This window comes from Sinocyclocheilus anshuiensis, unplaced genomic scaffold (genome assembly GCF_001515605.1).
Source record: "Sinocyclocheilus anshuiensis isolate Anshui unplaced genomic scaffold, SAMN03320099.WGS_v1.1 scaffold928, whole genome shotgun sequence".
Classification (NCBI taxonomy): domain Eukaryota; kingdom Metazoa; phylum Chordata; class Actinopteri; order Cypriniformes; family Cyprinidae; genus Sinocyclocheilus; species Sinocyclocheilus anshuiensis.
In genome coordinates, this window is record NW_015552531.1 from 2160327 (window position 1) to 2174564 (window position 14238).

Sequence of the window (14238 nt, forward strand, 5' to 3'; positions counted from 1 at the left end):
TGCCATTTCAGTCGTGTTGTTTTCTATTATTATTATTATTATTTTTGTTAAATGTATTTATTCCCTACAATGCAAACGGATGTTATTGCAACATAGTGTCCAAATGCATATTTCTGCTTTTTAAAATCTGTACATTTTCATAAATCGAAGCGTCTCGGGTGATTTTCTTTTACAAAAAATAAATAAATAAATAGGCTAAATAAATATCAGCTCAGTTAAATTCTCCTTCATCAACACCTTATATGTCTGAATTTGAATGGCAAACTCGTTTTCAATTAAAAGGCCGACTGCATTACAAACAAAATCAGATATTGCCTTTTTTTAATAACAGCATGCAGACTTAACATTTTAAAAGTGCCATACTATAACATGTAGTCTTTTTTGTTTTTAATTAAATTAAAAATGATAATAAAACGGCTTTGATCACAGGTATGACTCAAAAAAAGTAAAAAAAAATCTCTTATTGTCCCACAAAATGTTCCAGGCCGTTACAGGACATCTTGCCCACCGAAAAAGATTTCCCCCTATTAGATCATTGTAGGAATCTGGCTCGTACACAGGGCTAAAACGATAATAATTAGCAGAATAAAGACATATCGGATTTTCATTTCCTTACCTCCTTTCCCTTACTCCTCCACAACTGAAACTGCTAGGCAGTCGTCGACACATCTTTTACACAACCGGACCCAAAGGATCGACTCTTACTGTAGTATTTACGTTTTTTCCTATAAAGTTGGAGGATTATTGTTGCATTTTTTTTTTCTTTTTATCCTGTTTGTTACCTACTTGCGCTACCATTGGATGTGATTTTCTTCAGAAAAAGCAAATATCAAGAGAAGAAGCGGAGGGAACTGCGGGGAAAGAAAGTAAGTTTTTTTCCCTTCAACTTTTATTGAGTAACGTTAGTTGGTGTTAAATTTAGGTCGAGTATTGATTTTCTTTCGCGACTAGTCCTGCCGAATCTGCGCTATTCCGCTGTTGGATTACGGCTTTATGAGATATAATTTAGACAAATGCCAGCCTAAATATTTTCCTCTCAGTTTGTAAAACAGTCCTTTTGCCGAACAGCCGCGAACTGTCAGGCGATGTTGTCCTACCGTATCTACCGTAAACCTTTTCCAGACTCCATTTCGTTTCTTTTGCAAGCAAACCGCCATAAATGTTAAGTTTCGCTCTATTTTCTACCGTTATTCGCTGATACGGAGTAAAAAGTGGACAGATTTGTACGCTCGCGGCTGTTGTGTTGGAGTTGGACTCGCCTCATCACAGCAAACCCGCCATAAATGTCAAGTTTCGCTCTATTTTATACCGTTATTCGCTGATACGTAAATGAGTAAAAAGTGGACCGATTTGTACGCTCGCGGCTGTTGTGTTCGCCTCAGGCGTTGGACTCGCCTCATCACAGCAAACGCTCAACAGCAGGGCTTCCTTACATTTGACCAAATCTTATTTCTCAAACAATACAAGTCATACATTTTATAAAATATCTGCTCGAAAAGGTAACGTGTCGAGAACTGCAATAGTAAGAAACGCGAAGGCTACGTTTTGACCCGACGACGCTCCGGACCGGTGTTTTCCGTCATGCTTCTTGAGATAGACTCAAAAGCTGCACAGTTCACCTCAGATAACTAAAAGATCCTCCTTCGTATATTTCTGTTACCTGCAACGTATAAAAGAGTCTCTCCACGCTGCGGCTCGGATGATGGTAACGATAGGAAGGATTGAACTCTGTCTCTTCTGCCATATCCCGGACTCCTTCGTGTCTGTGGCAGACGTAAAAAACGGAATAAAAAGGACCGAAATCATTCCTATTTTCTTTAGAAAGCCCATTCCGTGTTTAAACTACTTGTGTCTTCTGGCTTGCCTGTAAGTTTCCTTCTCTTCTCCTTTCAGTTTTTCCTGAGAGAATTGTCCCCGAGTTTATAGAAGGTCGGTAGATTCTTAAAGTTCGAAGTTTTTTTTTTTTTTGTGGTAAACGTTAACATTGGCATTGAAGACCGTGGCGTGTGTGTAAGCGCTTGGCTTTTGGGTTGATGGTGAGTGTGAGACAGAGTCTTGGCTCCGATTGGAACGCGACAGTGACAAGGGCATCGATCGCTTCCATTGAGAGCACAGAAAAAACACAGGCAGTGGGGAGGCAGAGCACAGAGCCGCGGTGTGTATCGCTGTGTGTCTGCGCTCTCTGCTCTCTAAACCAGCAGATTTTCACTGCCTGGATCACCGTATTTGTAGGATTTTCAAGTTGTTTTTGGGGGGTTACTCTGTACCGTTGGCAGCATGTTTGTTTGCTCGTGTATTAAATGAGCTGCGTTTGGGTTTTCTTCATTAGACATTGTGGATTTGTACGCTTTTTGTATTAATACGATCCTTTGTGGATACCTGGATTTGTTTGCAAATTGGAATTGCACCGGAATTGCATCTTTTTTATTGGATTGTTTTTTAATTTATATAGTTTTATTTGTTAATTTAGATTTTTTTTTGTTACAATAATAACATTATTATTATTATTATGATTATTATCATTTTTATGTTGTACATTGTACGTTGTCTTGTATGTAATAGTTTTCTCTATTTTCGTATTAAACTTTTCAGCTTGAATTATTTGTATTTCTATTAAAGAATAAAAGGATGAGTTTCATTCAGCAATTTTGCTGCTGTGTGACAACAACTGTTAGATGTAAAAATCTTATTTATAAAGGTTGTGTCTGAGATCTGCTCTTAAAGAAAGACACACAAGGTTTAGAAAAGATGGGGTTCAGTGCATTTGGTTGCATTAATGTACTTAGAAATGTTCATTTGAATGCAGTCGTTTTATGACACCACAAGGCATCTGGATCTATTAAGCGTGCTTTGATTTAATATCAGATGTGTTTTGCGTTTTTGTGTCCACATAATTTCGTACAGTGTACAGATTGATTCGAGGCAGCACAGAATATCGTGAAGCCAATGCGAGGAGCCTTTAATAACTCTTGAGACATGTTCTGCAGTAAGATTGGCTGAGGCTTCTCCTTGGGTCGACAATGTGTCATTTCCATGAAGCCAAATTGCCCACTGCCTATATGATATTAATGTGCAAATCAATATTTCAGGGATTAAATTTCCCTTCTTCATTTTTTATGGTTTCTACCTCAATAAGTCTCAAGTCTAATAGAAGAGGCTGGATGATTTAAAATCCGCCTCTGCGGAGTGGCTTGCTACAAGCCTATCACAGCGTTCTGCTGTTCAGTACCGAAACTTCTATGGCAACGCGCAGAGGTTGACTGCCACTGCTTTGTGACATTAAGACACCCAATTTAGCTAAAAGGCGAGAGAGATGACTGCGTGTTCGGTTGAATGCTAATACATGGTTATCCTGGTATTGATAGTTGTAAAAGAGAAGCCCCATTCAAACACACACACACACAAGCTGATGTTTGCATTCACATGCATGTAGACACACACATAATATATGCACAAATTTGACAGAATCCATCTTAAAAAAATAAATCAAAATCACAAGACCAGTGATCACCACAGTGGTATCAGTTTCTCCCCAAAAAGCTGCAATATAACATTTCTTTTTCTGTAAAGGCCTTGTACAGGGTTAGACAGGGAAATACAGTTTTCTATTTTCGAATGTGGTGATATGAACCATTTAGAGCGCCAAGAGCTTCAATTCACCGGAGCACGGCTTGTTATTTCATTGCAGTCGTGGAAATTCGTTGTTGGTCAGCAATACTGAGAAGAAGCAGGAAAGATTTTTTTTTCTGTTTTCTTTAACCCTGACATTATCATAGTCCTCTGAGCTTTCTGCTGTCTATCATTAGGTGTTTGTTTTTTATTAATCTCGCACCATCTGGGCTACGCTTCACAGAGCGGCATAAATTTCATATGTGATAGAACATTTTTTTTCCATTTAGTCTCATCTTAAACCTTTGAACAGACCAATTTAATTTCGCTGGCACAGAAGGAAAAGAAAATGTATGTGGTGCAGGACAAAGGCTTTTTTAATCTTGCTGCGACTGTATGATTTCCTTTAAGATTCCCTGTCTGTTACGATTTCAAAAGCTTAATGTCGTTACGATAAGATATTGTCCATTTTTCCCCACTGTCATTTTCTTGAAGAAATGCTTCTGAATTTTACATCAAGAACAATTTATTTTAGCTCTGTATTTTATGTACTCAATTGCTAGTGCTTGTTGTGGTTTCCTGAGCACATTAACTGTTTAATAACGTTTGTGTGTGCACTTCTCATAGATAGCATTGAGAAAACTGTCACATTGTTGTTAGAGGAACTATAGGGCTTTTGTTGTGGGCCCAATTGAATTTGGTTTGGAGGATGCAGTACTTGCCCTGGTCCGCAGAGCAGTGGGTGGAAAGCTGAGAAGTCAGGAGCTGGCTTAATGTATTAAGGGGGGCCTTTTTGTGTCAGCCCCGAGGCATTTCTGAGGCAGAAAGAGCCTCCCCTGCTTAGAGGCTTTCTGAAGGGTTAAACACTTGGATAGGGTTCAAGCTCCATAGTGCCTAGGGAAAGTGCATTTGAATATGTACAAGTTTCATGTAATTAGGACTTAATTTTATTAACATATGCAAATTGTTAACTCGGAGGTTTGTTCAGCTGGTGGAGATCAGCTGAGAACAAACAGCTCATTGTTCCTGGGGCAAATAATGGATTTGGAGTTGGATGGTGGCAACGCATAGCCAGCTATCTAATTTAAGTCATACCATGGCGAAATTTCATTAGTAGCCATGGAGATGGGGTTAATTGTGCTGACTAATGGCCCTGACTACAGCGGTGGCCCCCAAAAAACAGCAAAAGCATGATGGCTTACTTAATCTGCCTCGCGATAACACTTGTTTAGACACGTTTCCCTCATGTGGGAATTTGCATATGCAAATCCAGGGTCTTCCTGATCTCATTCGTCATGTCGGGCTGTCAAACGCACAGAAAGACAATGAAAGCAAGAGCGAAAGCTGTTGCTGATCTCACCACAGAATGGGCAGCATTATTCAGGCCGACAACATTCTTTCATAATTTGTTTCTGATTAATAGACCAGACTGAGGCTCGTTCTGTTCGGGGCTTTTTGCAAAGAGAAGGTCAGGTCAGAAAGAGTTTCCACAGCAACTAAAGATCTATTCTTTTCCCTTTGGCTAATTAAATCACATTCTTAAGGCCTCTCCACTTTTTTGAGGAGAGTGGAAGAGGAGGAAAAAAAATACTGTCGCAGATAATCTCTAGTTTCCTTCAGCTATAGATGGGGGAAGCCTGGTGCAATGCTAGTTCTCCTAAAGTAATCCTGTTTTTTGACAGAAATGTAAACTGATATAATTGCTTTTCAGGAAAGGGAATGCAGGGTTTGTACAAGTGTAAAAAGCATCGGAAAAGGATTAGCATTTTTTTGCATAATGCACAGCGGCTTTGAATGGGGCACTGAATGGTTGACTGAGTGACTTAGATGAAAGGGAGATGGAAACGGTGCCTTCTTGTCCTTTCTTTCTAGGCCCCGCTTGTCCCCAAAGATGTTTGTCGAGGACTTGAGACAACAGGCACAGGCTTCATATTCCTGAAGCCTCCCAAGATGCCTGCAGATTTTGTCATGTGAAGTAATATGTATGATAATGGTGTCTCTCAACTGGTAAATTGCAGCCCGTATGCTTTATTCAGTAGTGTTCAGGCACAATAGCAGAGCTAGGGAGTGGATTCTGCAGAGATGGGATTTCTTTTTTCCTCCAGTGTCCTCAATTTAAACAGGAAAGGTTTTGATGGAATGCTAGAAATGTGTGTACTACTTACTTTTTATTTCGTTTTGTTCTTTTACAGTCCTCAATATAAACAGGAACAGTTTTGATCAAGAACACTTGGAATATGTTTGTAATCATTTTGTTAAAACATTCCATGCTTGAATTTTTGTGTGTGCTTGTGCATGTGTGAAAAATAAAACGCTTAATACAGCATTCATATATTATAGATGAGGTGTTTTGGAGGACGGTCTGGTTCTAGCTCTAGTTTCTTGTTTTGGGGGGAAGGTACCAGTGTGACGTGAGCACCGCTTCCGTGATCTCAGCGTCACTGACATCGCGATCTGTTAAATGAACGCGAGCTGCCGCCAGAGACGTATTTTTTTCCATGTGTTGTTGTGTTCTGTGAGGCCTTGATCATCTTTCACTGACCTTTTATAGACTAGAGCTATCCTTTCATATGCAAATGATTAAGGGAAAAGAATTGTAGCAAGGATAAGTGCTCACAGGTTATCATGAACAAAACGATTATTCTTCTTTTCTCTTCTGTTTCTTTTTCCAACCATTCCAGGGGTGAAAAGCAAGTAGCTTTGAGTCGATTGTTAAAGGTGGCGATGTCAGTCTTTTTAGCCCCAGCACTAAAGAAAAGGATACACCGTGGATGACGCTTCAAGTCTTTTCATTTCAAACAAAGCTCGCAGTTAGACAAGTCATGTTTTAGTGTCTGGTTGAATCAGGCGTGTACTGACTAGCTCAACCAGATGTTGATATGGGCCCGGTTGCCAAGTGAAACTTGTATGCTGTGAATTGTCCCCCTTTACGCCCCCCACCGGCCCTTGAGATGTGCTCTCCTTACTCCGCAGCTTGGATGTAGTTAAAACGTCTCTTCCTCTTCCGCGACTTAAACGCCGTTCCCCCCAGTGTGTGAGAACACATGACCGATGAGGACATGGACATTTCAAACAATCTTAAGGGTTGTTATGAGAAGGACTTGTTATCGGGAGGAAATGTAATTTTTGTCTTCATTGAGAACTTTCATTTTTGAGCACAGTTATCTAAATGTTTTTGTTGCTCTTGGTCCTCTGCCAGTCAGGATTACATTACTTTTACTGTCAGCTTGCGTCTCATCGGAGAAGGGGATTTTTCCCCTTCGTATTCTCAGGCCTTCTTTGGTTTTTCAACCAAATCTTACTAAAGCAAAGTTTAGGCATTTGACTGGAAAAAGCAGTCATGTATGGAAATGAACAGAATAGACCAAATATTGTATAAAAAATAGAATCCATAGAATCTTTTTAAAGCAACAATTCAAGTTAAAGAAGAAGAAGAAGAACAGGACATTTAGCTTATGCAAATGCAGCTGTCAGTGAGTCGGTGAGCGCACTGGTGGCGTTTTGACTTCACAAGTTTTCAGGTACAAGTGTAGTCATTGTTGCGAACAATTAGCGAAAATGTTAAAAGGTACACGCTATATGATATTTTTTGACCATGTGGCATGTAAAAATAAGCTGTTCTTCTCTGTGAGACTGAGAGTTTTAAGTAAAAATATATTTAATCTATTGTAATATTATGTATTAGCAATTGACATAACGTCTGTCTCGTGTTTCAAAGCAGCTGAGATTTTATGCTGGAAATCTTTTTCATACAGTGCGACGAAATAATCTCTTGTGAAGATTTGTGTCTCTTTAGATCAGTGTTTCCCAACCTTTTTTTAGTCGCGGGCTCGCGGCACCCTTTGGAAATTTTAACAAACTTGTGGCACCCTACAAAATTAATTTTGTCACAATATTTTTAGATCACAGCAACGCTAACAGTAACCAAGTGTGCATTAAATATCATACAGAGGGATTGACATATTGCCACAGCTGTTATGAAGCACCTTTTTTCATGTCCAAGTACCATTATTTGGCCAAAGTTTGAGCTTAACAGTCACATCCTCTTCCTGTCTTTCCCTCCATATGTAGATTAAACTTTGTACGATTTTTAAGTGTGCATCTGTCTGAATGGAGCTCCTAGCTCCATTCAGACAGATGCACACTTAAAAATCGTACGCACCCTCGTTGCCGATCTCAGTTGGATAACAAGCCCATGATTAGTCATCAAGAGAGGGATGAGACCATAATTGAATATGTATGACCGGTAGTGCCTTATTTAAACAGATAAATGAGAGCCTGCCCTCATGAATATTCATGCCGCTTAGTTCATCTGGCCCTGTGATGAGGATATTAACATGGCTGTTCCACCTGTGTGTATGTGTCCAGACATGACACTGGTCCAGTGTTTGTGTTAGTCCAGAGGCTGAGCAAGAGAAGTCCCCGAAGAAGTATTTGGTTAATACTAGACTTCTCATATCCTGTCTCGGTCTGGTCTGGCATGTGCGTTGGAATCATCTTTAATTATTTGCTTTAAAGGGGGTTAGACTTTCCATCAGTGCAGATGAGTGGCACGGACTGAAGGCTGGTTTTGTGTGGGCACTCGAGGTCCCGGCATGGGTCGTCGTCTTTTTAGTTTAAATGACGTGTAGTGACAGAACTAGATTAAATGCACAGCTCGCGGAGTTCACGTTAGAAAATCATGGTCACGAAATGAAAAGAACAAAGTATTGCATTGAGCCGAGTGAAAAAAGATAATGGTGTCATCTGTATTTTGGGCTTTTGAAAAAGCAACGATTTTCTGCCTCACCTTGTCCTCGTTTTTTTTGGGAGATTTCTTTTAGTTTTATATGGAGACAGTAGGGAGCCCTGGTTGCCGTGCCCATAACCATTTAAGTTATGGACAATCAAAGAAAGTGTAATAAAAAAGACCTATGAAAAGGGTATGAAAAAACCATTAAGGAAAATTGAGGTCCTTTGGGGGTGTTTCATATAAAATCAAATCGGAGGCCTTTGCAAAGATCAAGCGATGCATATGAACGTCGGACCGGAGGGCTGTTAAATCTGACGATGGATGGGGGCTAGACGGATATTTGAGAAAGCACAGATTATTTTCCATTTAATTCCTGTGAGTGTCTGAGATTTGTTGAAACAAATGTATATGTGCCATTTCATGCGCTTGCATCTGGGCTTTGCATTTCAGAACACTCCCTCACCGCAGCTTTATGCTTATTACTGCATGGCATTTGATAGCAAAACAAATCATTCTTCCCCCTGACTATTTCCATTCAGAGCTGTAGGTATAATGTGTTTTCTTTGCTTTAATTAGTTGGCGGTTATGCTGATCCAGCGGTTGTTTTCTCTTCTAGGTTGTCATTGACCTTAAAATACCCCCAGTGTCTTGTTGAGGCCTTAGTGATCTGAAAAGCATAACACAATGTGGCCTTCCCCGCTGCAGCGCGCTGATAATGTTACAGCTGGGCCAAAGCGGCCCATATAGGCTTTCAAATGGCGTAAGTGGCAATAACCACAGACTCTTTTAATGTTTCTCTTCATTAGCACTGCTTACAGATATTTTTTCGGTCTCTTGCCCTTTTCATCCGAGAGAGAAACAATTTTTGGCTCCCTTATAATATGCCATTAAATTAATGATTTTTTTTAACGAGTCAAAAAAAGGATTAATCATTTTACTACGTGCGTCATTTTGTCTGGTGATTGTAGGAAGCAGACAGAGCGACGTGACTGCCAGATTCGTCGAAATTAACTTTGAAAATTTAATCGGGAGTTTGCGTGACATTCCGTTTATTTGATAATGGAATATTGTGGCCCTAATTTCAGCTCATTCTAATTACATCTGACAGTTGTTTGTTTGGAGTGAAATCCAATTAAAGTGTACACTTTTCAAGCGGAATACTCCAGTTCCTTCTTAAAGAAATAATGACCCCATGATGGCTCTGAAAATAAATGTTTTTTTTTGTGGGCATACAAGGGTAAACTCGCAACAGCTGTCAGAACAGAGTTTGTTTAAAAAGCAAATGCCTTTGGTCTAAAGTTCATTTGGAGAGCTCTCTAATTAAATATAGGCTCAAACCTTAAGTTAATTAGTAATCCTCTGGCTCCAGAAATTAGGCAGATCTGGAGCATGATCTCTCGTGCTGCCATATAAAGGCAGTAAGGACTGCACGGGAGAACTTAGTTAGCAGTAATTCATGCTTTAATAGATTGTTTGACATGTTTTGTGAAATTCCTGCGTGAAGAACACTCGGGTTAGCGCATAGCTAGCGGCGCTGGAATGCATGCAGGGATACCTGGCCTGTGATTATGTTTATAATACTAGATAATTACAGGACCGGCAGGCTGGATGCTCCGTCTTTACTGAGCAGCTTGAACTTTAAACTTTTATTGTTTCTTGGGGAAAATGACAGCACGGAAAGGTCAAAATCTGTGGGCAAAAAACAGGCTCTCGTTCCAAATGGCGCCTGCTTACCGCTCCCGGCCAACATGGTAGCGTGTCAAAACATTCATCAGGTTAAAGTTAGTTAACAGAGAACGACCGTAGAAATATAACACCTGTCCGACAGGCTTAACAGGGTATATTTTTAGATGGCTTGTTAAATGGTGAATTCACCCCCTCCCATGTGTTTTTTAGAGGTGAAATATGTGGCCTGTTTCACTTTTGTGTGTGTGTGTGTGTGTGTGTGTGTGTGTGTGTGTGTGTGTTTGGTCCTCACCTCTGCCTTTGCTATGTAAGCCATATTTGTTAGGGATGCTCGATTATGGCAAAAATCATAATCACGATTATTTTGGTCAGTATTGTAATCACGGTTATTTAACACGATTATGAGGGGGCCATATGACCAAAACATTATATGAGTGATTTATTTAAAGATAGTGATTTATATCAAATATATATTTCCATTAAATAAGGTTGCTATGACATGTACATTGTAGACCAGCGGAATTTCAAACAAACAAACAAAAAGTCCTCAAAATTATTGAAAATAATAAACTGTCAGTAATAAAAAAGCAAAGGACAAATACAATAGAATAAATAGATACAAATGAAACAAACTGTGCTCTAATGTTTTTTATGCAAGTCTCAAGCAGTTTACAGCTTACTACAGAAATTAATAATCAAATGTAAAATAAAACCGCATAGTCTTCACTGTAAGAATTAAACTTTTTTTTTCTTATTAAAGCTACAAAAGTCCTTCACGTGTGTGTGTGTGTGTGTGTGTGTGTGTGTGTGTGTGTTTGGTCCTCACCTCTGCCTTTGCTATGTAAGCCATATTTGTTAGGGATGCTCGATTATGGCAAAAATCATAATCACGATTATTTTGGTCAGTATTGTAATCACGGTTATTTAACACGATTATGAGGGGGCCATATGACCAAAACATTATATGAGTGATTTATTTAAAGATAGTGATTTATATCAAATATATATTTCCATTAAATAAGGTTGCTATGACATGTACATTGTAGACCAGCGGAATTTCAAACAAACAAACAAAAAGTCCTCAAAATTATTGAAAATAATAAACTGTCAGTAATAAAAAAGCAAAGGACAAATACAATAGAATAAATAGATACAAATGAAACAAACTGTGCTCTAATGTTTTTTATGCAAGTCTCAAGCAGTTTACAGCTTACTACAGAAATTAATAATCAAATGTAAAATAAAACCGCATAGTCTTCACTGTAAGAATTAAACTTTTTTTTTCTTATTAAAGCTACAAAAGTCCTTCACTCGAGCAGTGTGTGATTTTGAATTTGTCTTTTGTTGTTTGATTAATATTAAGCACACAGTCGCAGCAGGTAAATAGCCCGCTACCACTTTAAGAGCCGCACGGATCCAATTTACCGTTACATGCGTATTTTCATTCTCAACTCTTTATGTTCATTTATTACATGACCGACGAAGGTATACATAAATAATCACTAAGCGCCGCATTTTTGTGTGTATTTTACCGTTTAGGCGTGCACCTTGAGCTAAAAGATGACTTTACATGTCCGTGTTCTGTTCCGTCTCTTAAGTGCATATATCTTCCTGAGGAGCAGCGCAAGTTCTCTTTCATGCTTTTAAAAACATGAATAAATATACTTCTATAAATCAAGCACGTCCCATTTTGCAAAAGTCACGTTACATGATTTTACTGATTGGCTTTTATGGAGGAACGAATGCACAGTGCTGGAAAAGGGGGCGGAATGGGCCGCAATAATCGTTTTATCTCGATTACTGTATTTTCATAATCGTTGGAGGCAGAAATCGAAATCGAAACTGAATTTCGATTAATTGCACAGCCCTAATATTTTGTAATACTGGCATTGTTTTATTTTTGTACTACAAATTTTTTTCTCATCCAATATTTTGAGGAGACACTGCCTCCCTTGTTACATGATTTTACTGATTGGCTTTTATGGAGGAACGAATGCACAGTGCTGGAAAAGGGGGCGGAATGGGCCGCAATAATCGTTTTATCTCGATTACTGTATTTTCATAATCGTTGGAGGCCGAAATCGAAACTGTTTTTCGATTAATTGCACAGCCCTAATATTTGTAGGCTTTATTTGCAAGCAACAAACACAAAGCATGTGTTTGATTCGTTTGAAGCAGGATTATGTGAGCGTCACTCATTCTGACAACTTCGATTGCAGGCTTGACGTTTTTTAATTGAGCTTTATTTTTTTTTTATGTACTGGAAGGGGCAGTGCTTTCAAACAGGTGTGAGTAAAACTATGATTTATGTAACTGGTAAGCGCTTTCATATTGTATGTATTGTACTCCACAAGAACATGTTTGACCAGTAGATTAATATTTATTTAGCACAGGGAAATCAAGGGATTAGTCAGTCATCATTTTAACTCTAATCCTGCTTGGCAAAAACTAGACAAAGAGGGTGATTACTGAACACGGACTGGCAAAGCTACAATTAGTTTCTCTGCTTTTGTTGTCAAGAACGGGAAAAAAACACACACACAACACATACACAAAGGGAATACGCTCTGAAATACGCAACATATTCATCACTCGTGCTTGTGCGGACAGCAGAAAGATCACGAGATGAATTCACGTCAAGCCAGTGAATCAGAGAAAACAACTCTAATTTTAGTCAGTGCCTCCTCTGAGAAATGTGTGTTTCTAGTGAGTCGGTGTGTGTTTAGTCATATTCTATGTCAGTGCCTGTACATGTTTGTATTTGTTTGTGTCATTACTATAAAGAGGAAACAGCATATCTGCTTTACTAATTAAGCCGTAAGACTCACCAGAGGCAACACATTGATTTGCATCTGGCTTATTTCTCTTAGCAAAACACACACGGCAAATACTGTATGCCTGATGGGTCTCAGGTGGGCAAACGTGCGTGGTTGTCTCCACGACGCCTAGTGGGGAACCTGCCAGCATACGTTCCCCTTTCCCCTCCTTCTCTTTTTCTCAGTTGAAAAAGAATGTTAATGATTTTTTTCGCCCCCCTGTGCTCCTCCGGAGACACAGCCTCATTGTTTGTCGTGAGGACTTCTTCTTTCAAACTTAATTACCTTCTCCCCTTTTTTCGGTGACTTGGACTGAAAGTTTGCACTGTGTCGGGAGAGGTCGTCACACATTCTTTTTACGCTCCTTTTCATTAATCCGGGGTGTGCAGGCATTTTCTCTCCGTGTCGGGATGGTAGGGGAGGGTAATGGAAGAGCCTCGGAATGATCCGCAGGAAGCTTAAAGCCGTTTAATGCAGTATAATAGTCTGGACATAGACTGGCCTTTGTTTGTGCGGTTCATTTCGAATCAGGCATAATTAACTCCAGAGTGTTTCCAGATTGCCAGCGAGGAGAAATTGCAGCCTTCTCTGCTTTGAATTGAGAAAAGACATTAGCTATGTAGATTATGTTTCCCTTTGATACCAGCCTCTCCTGTTAAAAGTTTTCGAATGGTAGAGGGAGTCGTATAAACCCAGGCACTCTTTTTTTCCTCTCATTTAAAGGGTCTATTTGAAGTAATTTTGTATGTAAAACTCATGTCATGTCATATGTTTTTTAGTTTTTAGTATTATCAACCCTCTACATTGCGAGTAAATCACTCGCATATGCGACTACGATTTTAAAGATTTAAAAATCGAAACTTTTTTCATACTTAACTTGTTTTGTGCTTCAGATTGTTTGACTCTTTTGTTAAACGCCAGCCACAGAAAGGTAATTTGTACAACAGCTAAATAGATGTCTTTTGCTGATGTGGATTTGCCACACCCAACAGTAATGATATGTTGGTTATTGAAAATGAGGCCCTTAAATGTGGTTATGGCACAGGGGAGATATCCTGCTTCTACTGTTACACCTCTGGGCATCGACGGGGTCGGGAAAAGCCTTTGTGAAAAAAGGGTCATGCAAAACCGCCCCCACTCCTTTTCTCTCTCCCCTTTGCAATTCTCTCTCTTTTTTGAACTTAAACAAGAAAGAATTAAGCCTCCCTGTGTCCTTGGAGGCCAGAGAAGCTCTTGATGTTTGGATAATACCACTTTGATGGATTTTTCATCAGTTCTTCTTTCTGCATGGCAACAAATAAACAAGTATATTTAGACTTGTGAAGGCCCATTCATGCCTTTGTTAGGATTAGATATATGTGCAGTTTGCATGCTGTGACTCTCCTTTGTCTTTCC

General features: G+C 39.3%; 1 protein-coding gene across 1 annotated transcript in view; it reads left to right on the forward strand.

Moving 5' to 3' along the window:
* The first annotated feature begins 567 nt into the window (after positions 1-567).
* Positions 568-14238, forward strand: part of LOC107663618 (zinc finger homeobox protein 4-like) — an 84034-nt gene continuing 70363 nt past the window's right edge. The window contains exon 1 of the mRNA XM_016453850.1: positions 568-866. The gene's annotated coding sequence lies outside the window, so the exon portion shown is untranslated. The remainder of the gene's footprint in view (positions 867-14238) is intronic.